The 15,227-nt window shown below is 40.8% G+C and overlaps 1 long non-coding RNA gene across 2 annotated transcripts in view; it reads right to left on the bottom strand.

Moving 5' to 3' along the window:
* The window catches only part of LOC140602217 (uncharacterized), a 39,925-nt gene extending 29,673 nt beyond the window's left edge, over positions 1–10,252 (bottom strand). For both annotated transcript variants that reach the window (XR_012005192.1, XR_012005191.1), the window contains exons 1-2: positions 10,013–10,252; positions 6,927–6,992 (exon numbers count right to left, since the gene is read on the bottom strand). This is a non-coding gene — a long non-coding RNA (uncharacterized lncRNA). The remainder of the gene's footprint in view (positions 1–6,926; positions 6,993–10,012) is intronic.
* Between the last annotated feature and the right edge of the window lie 4,975 nt (positions 10,253–15,227).

Genomic DNA, 15,227 nt, shown 5'->3' with positions numbered 1-15,227 from the left:
CCTTTGGGTTGCACAGTGAAAATCTAATTCCCCAGGTTCATATATCTTTCTGATTCCTTCAAATCAGGTGTCTTCTCTGATCCAGCGCTGAGACAACCCTGCTCAGCGTCATCCCAGGGTATCCTGGAAATTGACTTCCTGCCACCTGCTAAAGCTGGCAGCCTGCTTTCTGACCCAGTCAGTGGGAGCATCTAAGCAACACTGCAGCCTTCTGCACTCCCTGCTTGCAATTACTTGACTGCAAACATTTGCCAACTGGCTGGACTTTTCCTCGGGTATCCTCCTCAGTCGAGGATGGTTATGGCTCTCTAGCAACACAGGGCAGGTGCTAGCCCATCCAGACTATGGAAAAGTCTCTGAAAATTCCCCAATTTGAAGCCACTAGCTTCCCCCTAACATGCATCAGTCTCTATAGAAGGCCCATGAACATTTCCAATAAAATATACACAGAATTTCACCACTTCCCACCAGTTCACTGCTAACAGCTTGATTCAAGCCCCCATCTTCCATCACCTGGGCTATCACAGTAGCTTCTTAATTGATCTTCCTGCATCCTCCCTTGCCTCTCTGCAGCATATTCCCCACACAGCAACCAGACAGAGCCTGTTAACATGCAAGGCAGCTTATATCGCTCCTCTAGTCGCACCCTCCAATGGCTTCCCGTCTCATCACAGTAAAAAGCCAAAGTCCTCATACTGGCCTACGAGGCCCTTTGCAATAACTCTCTTGGCACCCATCCCCCCACCCCGCCCTGCTTTCTGACTCTGATCTAGACCTTGCAGTTCCCTCTCCTTAGGAGGCAGGCTCCTTATGTAGACCCTTGTGTTTCCCCTGCCTAGAGCATGTATCCCCAAGAGAGCCACATGGCTTGCTCCGCTATGTCCTTCAGGTCATTAGTCAAATGTTACCTTATCAATGAGGGTATGCTTCATAGTCTTGTTCAAAATTGCAACCCTCTGCCAATACTCAACCAGTTTAGTTCTTCTCATAGAACGTATCACTATCTAACATAACATACATGTTGCTTACATATTTATATATACTTTTTCTTGCTTATCAGGACTTTTCCTATATTCCCAGAGATCATATATGTCTGGTTTACCCTTGAATTTCCAGAAGTTGCCTAGTGCTGGGCACATAGTAGGTGCTTGATAGATATTTGTTGAATGGTTAAATGGATAAAAATAATGGCTGAGACCTTGCACCAAATTACCCTCCCAAGTCACAGAAGAAAACAAAAATGCCCTAATGCTTGCAGAAAGCCCAGCAACCTGTGCATTAGGAATGCTGGTTCTACTCCATCAAGAACTCTGAAATGCATTTCCTGTAAATCCCTGCCCAAACCCATGCTGGCTCCTTCCTAACGCAGAGGGGAGTAGTGCTCACAAATGCAAACAGTCAGAGGGAAAACAGGAAGAATGGGAGAACCAAATCCTTTGTTGCCCCCTTGGTTTACCTCCTTGAGAATTCAAAGCATTTCAAGCTGTGGCCATAATTCTTCCTCCAACTGGATCCATACTTTGCTCCTTTCGCAGAATTTCACAGGAAAAAATTATGCCCTAGCCACCTTGAACAGACATGTATGCATACAGATGAAGTAAAAGGTTAAAGCAAATTTTCAGATAACAAAAAGACCAGAATCCATCAACTAGATGGTTTGTTCAGCCTGAATAATTACTAAAATTTCCTTACTTCTCCACTTTCTTTGAAATGACAGGACACCTTTAATCCCCAGTTCACACATTTGTTCAAAAATATCATCTGTTAGGCAAGGTAATTTCCATCTGAATTTCCCTATAGAGACATTAAAGTACTTGCATTATTCGTTTCCTGCTGGGTTAAAATACCCATGACAGTAGTCACCTAGATATTAGAGCCACAAAATCTAGCAGAGGCTAATCTTTGTATTCAGTATAAGTGAAATCTAGAACCCTTGGGTATAGCAATTCTTGGACACCAGGGTCATTTGGATCAGACCCTTTTTTTTTTTTAAAGATTTTATTTGTTTATTTGATAGTGAGCACAAGCAGGAAGCAGAGTAGAAGAGGGAGAAGAACAAGCAGACCCCCTACTGAGCAGGGCTGGATCCCAGGAACCTGGGGTTATGACCTGAGCCCATGGCAGACACCCAACCAACTGAGCCTCCTAGGCACCCCTGAATCACCCCTGAATCAGACTTTATATGTGAGAAATATCTGAGGATTGAAGTTCTGTGGGATCCACGGGACGATGGTGGACAATGACAGTGTGGTCGCTGGAGCCCACGCGCCAGCGTTGGCCCACTGAGTCAGATCCCAGAGCCTGCCTTCTCTCCTCCCACATGCTGGCCTGGTCTGTCTGTCCCTCCCAGACACCTGGTACAGAAGTTCTGCAAACTAAGGACATTCTATATTTGATGCAGCTCCACATTCTTAGATTTCACGGAAACTCCACTGGTACAACATTCCTCTGCCCACGGGCCTCCCCAGTACACTATGCGGCATTCCAAAGCCACATGGGAAGGTTTTCCTGATGCCTGCAGACCACAGCCCTACCCACTCTGTCCTTCTTGTTGATTAAACTGTCTTCCCTTTTTGGTAAAGAACTTCTTCAGCCGTTCTTGAAATGAAAATTTAGCTTTTATTTGTGTAATGAAGTTCAAGGAGAGGTTATTCTCACTTATTTGAAGATTCATTGATTGTGATAGTAGAAGACAGCCTCCAGATAGTAGAAGACAGCATATTCCACTTGTATTATTTTGATGGACTTTCACTCCGTTTTTAAACGTCCACTCTATTACAGAGAGAGCATCTTGGAAATTATTTATTTTATTTTATTTATTTATTCATGAGACACACACACAGAGAGAGAGGGAGTGAGAGAGAGAGGCAGAGACATAGGCAGAGGGAGAAGCAGGTTCCTCACAGGGACCCCCATGCGGAACTCGATCCCAGGACCTGGAATCACGACCTGAGCTGAAGGCAGACTTCCAACCGCTGAGCCACCCAGGTGTCCCACTGGAAATTATTTAAAAACAGGATTTAAATCAGTCTGAGACTCTACCGCCTTGAACTGACTCAAGTCTTTTGCCAGGTTGGGTGTCCCCAGAAGGTCATAATTTTGACCAGTCTGCAAAATATTTAATCCCCTAAATTCTGGAGGGTTTATGTTAGCTGAGTCTTTTGATAGAAAACATTTGTGCAAATGAAGAAAGCTTCACCCATTTTCTCTGTCAATCCATGAATATCTACTGTCACCTTACTTAAATCTAGGCTTCTGCTAAGAAGCAACTGAATGATAATAATTATTATTATTATAACAATAATTATAGCAATACTATTGTTAATAATATAGTAATTAATTATAATAATATAATTATAATAAGAACATAATTATTATAGTGATGACATTATGTTACTAATAGAATTATTAGAGTAGGACTCATTATAATTATTATAATAGCATGATAATATAGGAATAATCACTATTTACCTTATTTAATTTTTAAAAATGACCCATGATATTGATACTTTTATTACCCACATTTTATTGATGAAAAAACTGAGGCATGGAAAGATGAAATTGTGGTCTGAAGTCAAAAACTATATTAAGGTGTTGGGATCCCACTCCTGCCTCTGCTGATTCAAATATTCTTACCTCCAGAATGTGCTGGATCACTTTCCACACTGTTAAAACATTGCTCATCACAGCCTTCTGGAAATGATGGACTTTTTACCCATGTATATGTTTTTTCTGCTTTCTCATCCCACAAATTCACTCTTCAATACCTGACTCAAGTGTCCCCTCTTCCATGAGGCCTTCCCAAGAGCTCACATGCAGATTTAATCCCTTCTTCTCAGTGTTCTCATTACTGGACTTACTTGACTATCCCAGAAATGTGCTTCTGGTCTTGAATGCAACTTTCTCGCAAGGAGCTTGTCTTATATCTGTGTCTCTACTCTGTATAGTGCTCAATGCATAGCAGGTGCTACACAAAGAATTATTTTATAAATTAAATACGTGTTCTCCAAGTACACAGGAAATGGTTCTTCTGTGTCTTTCCCTGTCATTCCTTCTCCCTACTCTGCTCATGCTGAAGGGACTTCTCACTCAATAATTGAGTGAGATGGCCCATCGCCTATTTTCCCCAAAGCAGAAATAAATCAGGGTTGTACCACATTAAGGATCTTCAGCTAACAATAAGGCCAAAAGCCAAGTTGGGATTGAGCTATCAAAATCTATGGCCTCCTTCTTCATATCATGAAGGGTCGGGCTTGGCCGGGGCAGGGCGGGGGGGGGGGGGGGGGGGGGGGGGGGGGGGAGGGGCAGGGAGGACATGTTGGAGGTGTTGACTCCATGTTTTTGCACATACATGTGTACAGTATTACTCTCTTCAGCTCAATTCATTTATCTTTCCAACTAATATTTATTAAATGGTTTCTGTATCCCGTGTGTCGGGCCATGTGCTGAGAATACAATTTTTACAAATAGTAGAAAGATCGGATATAGCCCCTACCGTCATGGAGCATATCGCTGACTTGGGGAAAGACAGGCATTGAACAATCACTTCATACTCTGAAAAGTTATCTGGATCTGTCAGATCCGGCAAGTCTTCATTAATTGTCTGCTGGTTATCACCACTTTCCTTTGCTGCTGCAGTGTTTGTCATAAGATCTTCCCTGAGGCTTAGGGCAGATTCCCTCCCCCTGCACGCCCCCCCACTACATTTAGTGACTGTGCTGCACCTCAGTAGGATACAAATGGGAGGGAAAACTACATTCGTAGCTGATAAGCAATATTTATGGAATGATTATTACGTAGCAGGCCTTATACTTCTCGTGTATTATATCATTTGATTATCATAAAACTGTCAAGGTTCACGTTATTAGCAATTCTGGGGTTTTGTTCCAAGTTTTTATTTATTTATTAAGTAATCTTTACCCCCAACATGAGGCTCAACCTCATGACCTTGAGATCAAGAGTCACATGTACTTCTGACTGAGCCAGCCAGGCGCCACAGCGATTTTGTTTTAATAACAGTAATTACTAATGACATTTAGAGAGGTTATGTAACTTGCCCAGGATTAAACAATTAGTAAATTAAGGGGATGGAATTAAGATCTGGTTGGTAGATCCCATATGTTCTAACTATATAACTATACTGCTTCCCTCCGTTCTAGCGGCAACAAAGAAATCCAGCAAGTTACATCCATGCCAGTTTTTCTTAATTATCCAAAACAGAATGCTTTGGAGAATGAAAGAACTATTAATAATTAACCCCCCTTCAGAAGAGCAGATGTAAGCCAGGACTTTTTTAGACAAATTGGGCCATGGGGCCATCCATTTTGTATTTACTTTTATAGGCAATCTCAGGCTGAATTTTCAGGAATGTGTAAATTTAAATCACAGAAATGTAAAGTATTAAATACTTTGGTTTCCATAAATTCATAAATCTAAGTAAGGCATAGCTTATGATTGTATAAAAAGCTAGTGTTTTCATAGTTCCAGGTACATAATGAAAACTAATGCTTAAAAGAAGGAGTAAATGAAACATATACAAAAGGTCCATGTATAATCAATCTTGGGCCAACTCTCATTTCCACTGGCACTCAACCTTTGGGTTAGCAGGGGGGCCTGATGATGAACTACAGGGCTTTATTTTCCCTTTACGACCTCACCTCCCGCTAAATAGTTGGATTCACTCATTCCTCAAAATATTTATTAAATGCTCAAGTGTTTTTGTGTGTGCACATGACAGGCACTAGAGATAAAGAAGCTGAATAAGTCATGGTGCCCGCCTTCCATATTTGCAGTCAAGGAAGGGAGGCAAACACACAAGTGATAAACTCAGAGGCACAGTTTCTACCGTGGTATGTATGAGTTCTATCTAAGCCTCCCAAGTTATGAAAATACTAGCCTTCTACTATCATGAGCTTATGCTCCAAAGTTAAAATTTTAAGGACACCAAAGTATTTAATGCTTCAATTTCCTCTGTGACTTATAATTTCTAGATCATTTTTCCTTACATTAACAATAGAAAGAACATATTCTAGATTCATTTGGTAGATTAGGAAGCTGAACCTTGAGTTTTCCAAGGCCATAGGGTGAATAATAAGCTGGGGGGAGGGCAGGTGTCAGGATGTGAAAATTCAAGTTTTCTGTTTACAAATCAGAGCTGTACTCAGATTGCATGCATACAATACACCTGAAGGGAATAAACAAAATTTAAATCTTTCAACAAACAGACTCTTACAGAATTAAATTTGACCCTTAGAACTATTGCAACTTCTCTTCCATCCTTTTGGAGATTATTCTCAAAATATTGAAATAGTCATTATCAACCACACATATAAAGATATATTTTAAAGACCAAATGAGCTCTACATCAACATAAATTGCTAATCTCAAGATTAGTCAGAAACATCCATTTGTTAAAAGGAGAGAAATCATCTTAATGAGAGAAGTGAGGCGATTTGTCTGATACTCATGAACCATTCATGGCCAAAATTTTGCATCCTTGCTGGGGCGGCATACCACTGCTCCCAGGACCACTGAGGAGTCATGAAGGAGGGCATGAGGTGTGATGAGCATTGGGTGTTACATGCAACTGATGAATCACTGAACTCTACATCTGAAAGTAATGATGCACTATATGTTGGCTAATTGGACTCAAATTTATTTATTTTTTAAAAGATTTTATTTATTTATTCATGAGAGACACAGAGAGAAGCAGAGACACAGGCAGAGGGAAAGGCAGGCTCCCTTGCGGTAAGCCCGATGTGGGACTCCATCTCAGGACCCCAGGATCACGCCCTGAGCTGAAGGCAGACACTCAACCATTAAGCCACCTAGGCATCCCTTGAATTTAAATTTAAAAAGAAAGAAAGGAAGCAACTCCGGTGCACGAAGTCGGAGAACTGGTTTTGAGTGCTAACTTTTCCACTTACTTAACTCTGGGATCTCAATTTCCTTCTCCACGTGTGGCCATGATAACAGGGACAGGTACTCACCTCCTTGTGTTCAAGGTCATACAAAAAAATGTAAGCAAACAATCAATGTAAGTAATAAACAATCTGTTTGGGTGGCAGTCATTGCTTAAACTTTGAAACTTGCTTTAAACACAGTGCAGGGCAAAGAGCTGTTCAGAATACAATTTTTGTGACAAAAAGGGCTAAATACCAAATATAGTTGGAAATCATCAGGCATTTTGAAAGTAAAATCAGAATAAGAATTAGGGAAACCTGGGCTTGAACCCAGGCTTTGAGTACTTAAACTCTCTGAGCCTCATATCTGTCATCGGTGAAATGGGAATAAAAATATCATTCGTTAATGAGGACTATTATAATAAGTACATAAAGAACCCGAGGGAGAACCCAGTTGAGGACAGTGGCCAGTTTTGTCACATGGACTGTTCAATTCACAGCTGGTCACCCAGTGTCTCTACACAGCAAAGACTCACTCACAAATCAGAGACATAACCTTGCTGGCTCAGGGGGAGTAGTCAATGAGTTATCATTGTCACAATTCTTATAAACCACACTTGCTGGTATTTGTGGCTGAGGGAGTGAAGGGGTGCATGGCAGTGCTCACAAGGTGATGGAACAATGGGGCTTGGCTGAAAGTCACTGTGACATATTCCACAAGGTAGGCCCACACTGAAATGTCATAGGAGGCAGAGGATACCTTCATTGGACCCCATTTTGGTGGTAAGAATTTGACTCTCCTCATCAGTAGGGGTGATAGTATGTTCACATATTGATCCATTGTTTCACTAATGTTCTCTTACGACCCAAACTCCAACTTCAGAGCATCTCATGACTGAAATCTGTTCCACTCACTACGTATGTGGATAGCTAGGCCAAAAAAAAACCCAAAACAAAACCTATAGTTTTTGTGACTCATCACTGTCTTCACAATTTCCACAAATGAATCTGGCCATATTTACCAAGAAAATTCAAATGCTGGGGGCAGAATTGGGAGAGGTCCTTATGTGTGCACAACAAGTCCGAACCTATGAATTGAGTTTCAGAGATAGATATATATGATCCTAGATGAGCCCTTAGTACATGCCAACCACTGCACAAGTACTAAACATCCTGTTATCTCGTGAAAGTTCTCAAACAGCTCTGTTAAGTGAGCGATATGATCCTACTTTACAGGTGGCTGCCAACACCAGAGCCTGCTGCGAATAGATGCCTCATGGCTTTATACACCCGAACTGAAAACACCATCCACAGTGATTCGACCTTGTGGCCCACACAATTCTCTAAGATCCTCTTTTGACTTTAGTAGATAAAGGAAACAGAACAGCTGAGAACTTTTAACTTCCAGTAAATAGGGCCTTTGTTGGGTTGTGAGGGTGGAAGGTGGGGGCAAATACCCTTGCAATATCACTCTGGAAGCTCACCTAAGACACTCAGGATCTCCTGATTAGTCTATAGTCATAATAAAAAAATAATCCAGTGAGCGGGCGCCTGGATGGCTCGTTTGGTTGAGCATCTGATTCTTGATTTCGGTTCAAGTCATGATCTCAGGGTTGTGAGATCGAGACCTGAGTGGGGCTTTGCGCTGAGCAGGGAGTCTGCTTGGAATTCTCTTTCTCTCTCTGTCTCTCTCTCTGTCTGTCTGTCTCTCTCTCCCTCTCTCTCAAGTAAGTAGATAAATCTTTAAAAAAATAATTCATTGACTATTTAGGGATCCAGCTGAGACTACACAACTTGTGTTATTCCGAGAACATTTGCTGCTATGGTAGCTTAGCAACGAAGAAAACAAAAGCATGAGAGATTAATTTAGAAATGATCAATTTAGAGATTAATATGAAGACATCATTCCTTTTTTGGGAGGCTATGGGTGACCAAGCATACAAAATGCCATTCCCACAGTATGTTTTTAGTTCTCAGACTTTACCAGGGAGACTGAAGTTCAGTGTACAAATGTGTTATCAACAAGGACCAAGTACATCGGGATACACTTATGCCAGGATGAAAGCAACCGTTAAGTGTTTTGGGGTACCTTTTCTGCATGGCTTGCAAGTTTTCTTGTTTACCCTGGCAAACACTGAGTTATTCCTGTGAACCCTCGTATCTGATTGATATGCGGCCTGAGCCACTTGTCCCAGGGGTGGACATCTCTGCTTTGGGGATAATGAATAGGAAAAGTCAAGGACACATTTGTAAGGGAGGTTCCAGGTCTTCCACCCTCAGCAGCATGGATTCGGATTCTGGTACATCACAAACTACTAATACTAGGGTTAGGTCATGCAGTTTGCAAAGCTCCTTCACAGCAATGTCTCCTTTAGTTTCCATCCAGGGAGGCAAGTACACAAAGAAGTTGAGGGTCACGAAGGGTCACGGACTTGCTTGAGTGATATCAGTAGGAAGGGCAAGAGTTTTAGACCTGTGGCTCTCACACTTGAGCATCCTTTGGGGTTGTGTGGAAGGCTTGTCTGCCTGCCCTAGCTGCTGATGTGCGAGTCAACAGGTGCAGGTGGGGCCTGAGAGCCTGCATCTCTCACTAATTCCTGGGGGATGTTGATGTTGCTACTGCGCCACAGACCCCACTTTGAGGACCACCAGGTAAACGACAGGTTTCTGATTCCTAGCCACATCTCCCCTTCCCACACCCCACTGCCAGTGCATAACAAATGGCAGCAGCTCCCCTGGCTTTCTCCCAGCAGCCACTTTACATGAATCTTTCTTTAAAATGCACACCACAAAGTCTCACTTGAACAATCTGAACATTTACAATTATCTTCTATCTTATTAAAACATTTTAACAAAAATAGAAAGTGTCTTCCCCTGCCGCCCACTGGTAGGGGAAAAAACAATGACAAATAATGCTATTAAAGAGTCTTTTTTTAAAAACCTATGATTTGACAAGAAAATTTAAACTTTGTATTGTGGCATTCATATAAACGAACTCATTTGCTGAAAAGGGACAGACACAACATAAAGTGTGGCCCGGTTAGAATCGATATTCTTGTACCCCAAGCCCAATGTCCCTGTTCACAAAACAAAGAAGCTGAAACACGTACTTGAAGGACTCCATAGTATCTAGGAGGAACTAACATTTTAATTTAAAAAGCAATTGGCCTCTTTTAAATCTCCAAGATGAAATGTCAATTCTGAGCTGGGGTCTCTCCAACTTGAAGCTATTGGCATCTGGGCTGTGTACCTGTCAGGGCAGTCGAGGGGGCTGTTCTGTGCATCATAGGATCTTTAGCAACATCCCCAAGCTCTGCCCACTAGATGCCAGGGGCACCTCCTTAGTTGTGACAACCCCTGGCAAAACCAACTGTTGAGAACAAAGGCTTTGTGAGGCGTGAACTCTGACTGCCCGCTGGCTCCATGACCCAGGCCCGATGGGGCATTGCGCCCTCAAGATAATTGAGTTGGTTGAGTTTAATGTGGATCTAGAGATGCTGACAGGCCCCAACCCCACAACATCTTTTCTCATTCTTCACTGTTCTTGAAACCCTACTAAATATTTGTTTTCCTTTGGACTAAATGTTGGCCAGTTATTCCCATGGAATTCTTTTTTTTTTTTTTTTTTTGTATTTCTTTTATTGGAGTTCAATTTGCCAACATATAGCATAACACCCAGTGCTCATGGAATTCTTTAAAGGTACAGGACTCAGAAAGTACTAACCCACTATCACTCCCACGTCTGTATGACTTGGGTTTAGGGACACTGACTAAAGCTAGAGAGGCCGGGACAGAAGCCGGGTCTATGTTTTAAATTCACACATTTTAAGCCTATTTTTCTGAACAAATGATTTCTCCACATTTTAGTTATTTGCCAACCTCTTGTTTGCGTTTTCTATTGCTGTTGGCATTGGTGTAAGAGAAAGGACAATAAGACTGGTGAAAGGATGATGGAAGGTGAAACACTATGTAAAGGGTGGAATCAATAAATAAGACTCAAAACGAAATTAAATCGGCAGCTGTACCTGTAATTCAGTGAGCTCTGACTTTCCCGGAGGCCAAAGCACATAGAATTTTGGAAAAAAAGCAAGAGCAGCTCAGTGTTGTCCGCCCCTTCAGCCATCACTGGTGGTGAGAGAACCTGGATCGTGACATTTAATAATGACCAAATGACCCATCTGGTGTTATCAGCTTGAAACCTATCTGCATATTTGCTATCAATGAAGAAAAATTAGTGCTTCTAGGATATAGCATGGTTTTCACATAAAACCCTTGCTGAATCTCTCCTCCCAAACCCACAAACTAAGCTCAAAATGTAGCAAGTTATTTATTTTATACTGGACTCCAGAAGAGTCTCGAAAACAGATAGTAAGGAAGTGGGTATTTGCATTTATTTATACTCTGACTTGTAGAGATTTCTGGTCATTGTATTTCATTTTTCGCATTAGCCAGAAATCTTGTATGACTTTCTAAAACTTTAATATTGATATATTTCAGACATGAAAAAAAATCCCATAGAGCAGGGTTATCAGGCTCTTTTGTACTTACCACTTAGATTCAACAAAACACTTTGCTATAATTACTCCAGGGCTTTTTTAAAAAGATTTTATTTATTTATTCATGAGAGACACAGAGAGAGCGAGAAGTACAGACACAGGCAGAGGGAGAAGCAGGCCCCATGCAGGAACCTGACGTGGGACTCGATCCCGGGACTCCAGAATCACGCAGGGCTTTTGTTTTAAATAAAAAGGATAGGAAGACAACATTCCCTAACCAGCACTCCTCTTCCAGCCCCAGAGATAACCCTTATCCCGAGGCTGCTGTGTGCCCTTCCTGTGCTGAAGTTACATGCATTTCCATCAACAACAGACGATCTTACTTTGTGTGTCCTGAGAGTTTACAGAAATGGTATCATACTCAAGGTCCACTTTTGATCCCTGCTTTGTTTACTCAACACAATTTTTCAGTTTGAACCATGATGGTACTTGTGAATCTCATTCCCTGATGTCTCTGCCCAGCAGTAGTTCATGATGCAGTAAATATATTTGTATGCCCTCTCTTGAAGGACACACAGTCTCATTCTCCAAAGAAGTGGTGGTCGATTGTGGGGGGCCTGGCCCAGCATGAGAACCCTCTACTGCACACCGTCAGGTATCTGACATCTTCACACTTCCTTTTCTTACACAGTGTGAAGAGCCAACTTCACACTTCCTTTTCTTACACAGTGTGAAGAGCCAACATTCTCTCACTGTTTTCTTATGGATTTTTTTTTCTGGTTACTGTTGATGTTATTGGGATTTTTTACTTCCTCTCTGAGTTTTTTTAAAGATTTATTTATTTGTTTGACACAGAGAGAGAACATGAGCAGGAGGAGCAGAGGGAGAGGGGGAGGGAATCTCAAGCAGACGCCGTGCGGAGCACAGAGCCCGACGTGGGGCTTCCTCTCATGACCTAGATATCAAGACTTGGGCTGAAACCAAGCATGACACTCAACTGACCGGGCCAACCAGGAGCCCCCCTCTCTGTGAATTTCTTACTCGTAATCCTTTCTCATTGCAGGGGTCTGGAGATGGACGAGGGATTGTTTGCTGCTTACATAACATTGATTGAAATTGTTTATATATTTTGGATGCTAATAAATTGTCTTTAACCCCTCAGTGTGCATTTAAAAAAAATCTGTAGCTTCTCTTCTTTAGTTGTTCATGGTGCCCACTTTTATTTAGGTATTTACATTTTAGGGTAGGTTCATGTACAAGAAGACTTCATTCATGATGGATGCTTTTTGTGTATTGTTTATGAGACCACTGCTCATCCAGATACGATAATGATATTTTCTTATTGTTTTTTTCTTCTAAGCACGTTAAAGTTTTGTATTTCACATCGAGAACTTTAACTTAGCTGGAATTGCTTTTAGTGAAAGGCTTAAGATGGGGATCTGATTTTCTTTTTGTTCTGTAATGCAAGCTACTTGTCCCAGAATCATTAGACTGTAAGCGTTTCTTTATCCCTCACTGATCCATAATGGCACCCATCTCATAGACTAGCTTTACAATACATGTGCACACATGTACACACGCTCACACACACATGCACACACGCACACATGCACACAAGTATACACATCCACGTATGCGTGTATATGGGCTCATTTTTGAGTTGTCTATTCTGTCTCAATGGTCTGTTTCTCTACAGCTACAGCAATATCACCTGCTTTTATTAATCTGGCTCTATAATGACTCTATCTGATGAGGCGAATTTCCCCTCCTAATTCTTCAAAATCATCTTGATTATTCTTGGTCCCTCTATGCTTCCATATAAATTTTGGGATTAGCTTTCTGCCAAGGCCATGAAAAACTGTCGGTTGTGACGTGTTGCATTAAATTTAAAGGTTTATTAGATGACAACTGACACCCCTATGATACTAAATCTTCCTGCAATGACATAAACATCTCTCCAAAGATCAGTATCTTCCCTTATGTACTTCAACAAATGTTTATAATTCTCTCCATCGGGTCTTCCATATTTTAGGTCTGTTCGTAGGTAACTTATAGTTACTTATGTATTCCAGAAACATTCTTTTTACATTCCGAATATAAGGCCTCTATCAAATACATGTTTTACAAATATTTTACCTCAGTGTGTGGCTAATCCACAGTGTTTGGATGGCAACTGGTTAAGATCCTCTATACAGTGTTAACTTGAAATTGATAACTGGTGTCATTGACTTGTTGCTAATTTTGAAGGGAGTGCTCCTATCAGTAATTATGTTTTCAGGTTGAGGTAGATTCTCTTTATCAGACTGAGAAAGTCTTTCAATTATGATTTGGCTAAAAGTTTTAAAATAATGATTGCATTGCATGTTTACCTTTTGTCAAATTACTGTGTGTTTTCCCCCCTTTCATCTGTTCATATGACAAACGACATTCACAAATATTTTAATATTACACCATATTCAACTCTTATGATAAACTCTGCAGACAGACACACACACATTCTCTCTGTCTCACACACACACACGCAGTTAGATTTAACTTACTGGTATTTATGATTTTTCATATATAAATGAGTGGCTGTGCCTTTTAAGTTTTCTTCCCAATACTGGTTTCTCTGCTTCTGCAGTGGAGATTTTATTAGCCTCATGAGATGATTTAGGGAGCTTTCCTTCCTTTGTTGCTTTTGGAAACAGTTGATATAGCACAGCAGTGTCTGTTCCTGGAAGATCTGATAGGTCTCTCCAGAAAGATTCTGTTGGCCAGTTCTTTTTTATAACAAGGAAATTTTGGATGTAGATCAAATTTATATAATGATCATAACAAATCTGCTCACATCTTCTAGTTTGGCATTAGTCAATTATAGTAATTAATATTTATCTTGATTGTTCATTTTAATAATCTCAAAAAATCATTGGCATTAGGATGGTTTTTACTTTATATTTTTAAATATGTTCTGTGTCTCTATTTGTCCTTTTAAGCTTCATTTTATTTGTTTATTTCTTCTGTCTCTTTATTTTTTTTAAGATTTTATTTATTTATGCATGAGAGATACAGAGAGAGAGAGAGAGAGAGGCAGAGACACAGGCAGAGGGAGAAGCAGGCTCCATGCGGGGAGCCTGACGTGGGACTCGATCCCTGGTCTCCAGGATCATGCCCTGGGCCAAAGGCAGCACTAAACTGCTGAGCCACCTGGGTTGTCCTCTTTTTTTTTTTAAATCAGTCATTCTAAGGAATGATTTTATTGTCTTTGCAGAAGGAGAGCTTTTGGCTTACTTGTTCTTTCATTTTTTTCTTTTCATTAACACATTCTCTTTGTTATTTCCTACCTTCTACTTAAAGTTTACAATGTTGCTCTTTTCTAACCTCTTTTTATTTTTAAGATTTTATTTATTTATTTATTTGAGAGAGAGAGAGGGAGAGAGAGAACACACACACACACACACACACACACACACACACGAATGGGAGAGGGGCAAAGGGAGAAGCAGGCTCCCCGCTGAGCAGGAAGCCAGATGCAGGGCTCTATTCCAGGACCCTGAGATCATGACCTGAGCCCAAGGCAGATGCTTAACCAACTGAGCCATCCAAGTGCACCAATTTCTTAACTTCTTGACTTAAATGTTTAACTTATTCATTTGTAATGTCTCTTTCTAATTTATGTGTTAAAGATTATAAACTTTCTCCATGTACCAGCTCCATCTTATAACCTTAAAAATGCAGCGCTTTCATTGTCAACTAATTTCAAATATTGTTATTTCTGTAACACATTTTTAACCAGTAAACTGTTTAAAAATGTATTTTGTTAATTTCCAAACATAGGAGAGGTTTATGA

This window comes from Canis lupus, chromosome 13, assembly GCF_048164855.1.
Source record: "Canis lupus baileyi chromosome 13, mCanLup2.hap1, whole genome shotgun sequence".
Classification (NCBI taxonomy): domain Eukaryota; kingdom Metazoa; phylum Chordata; class Mammalia; order Carnivora; family Canidae; genus Canis; species Canis lupus.
This window is presented reverse-complemented; position numbering and strand designations above follow the sequence as displayed.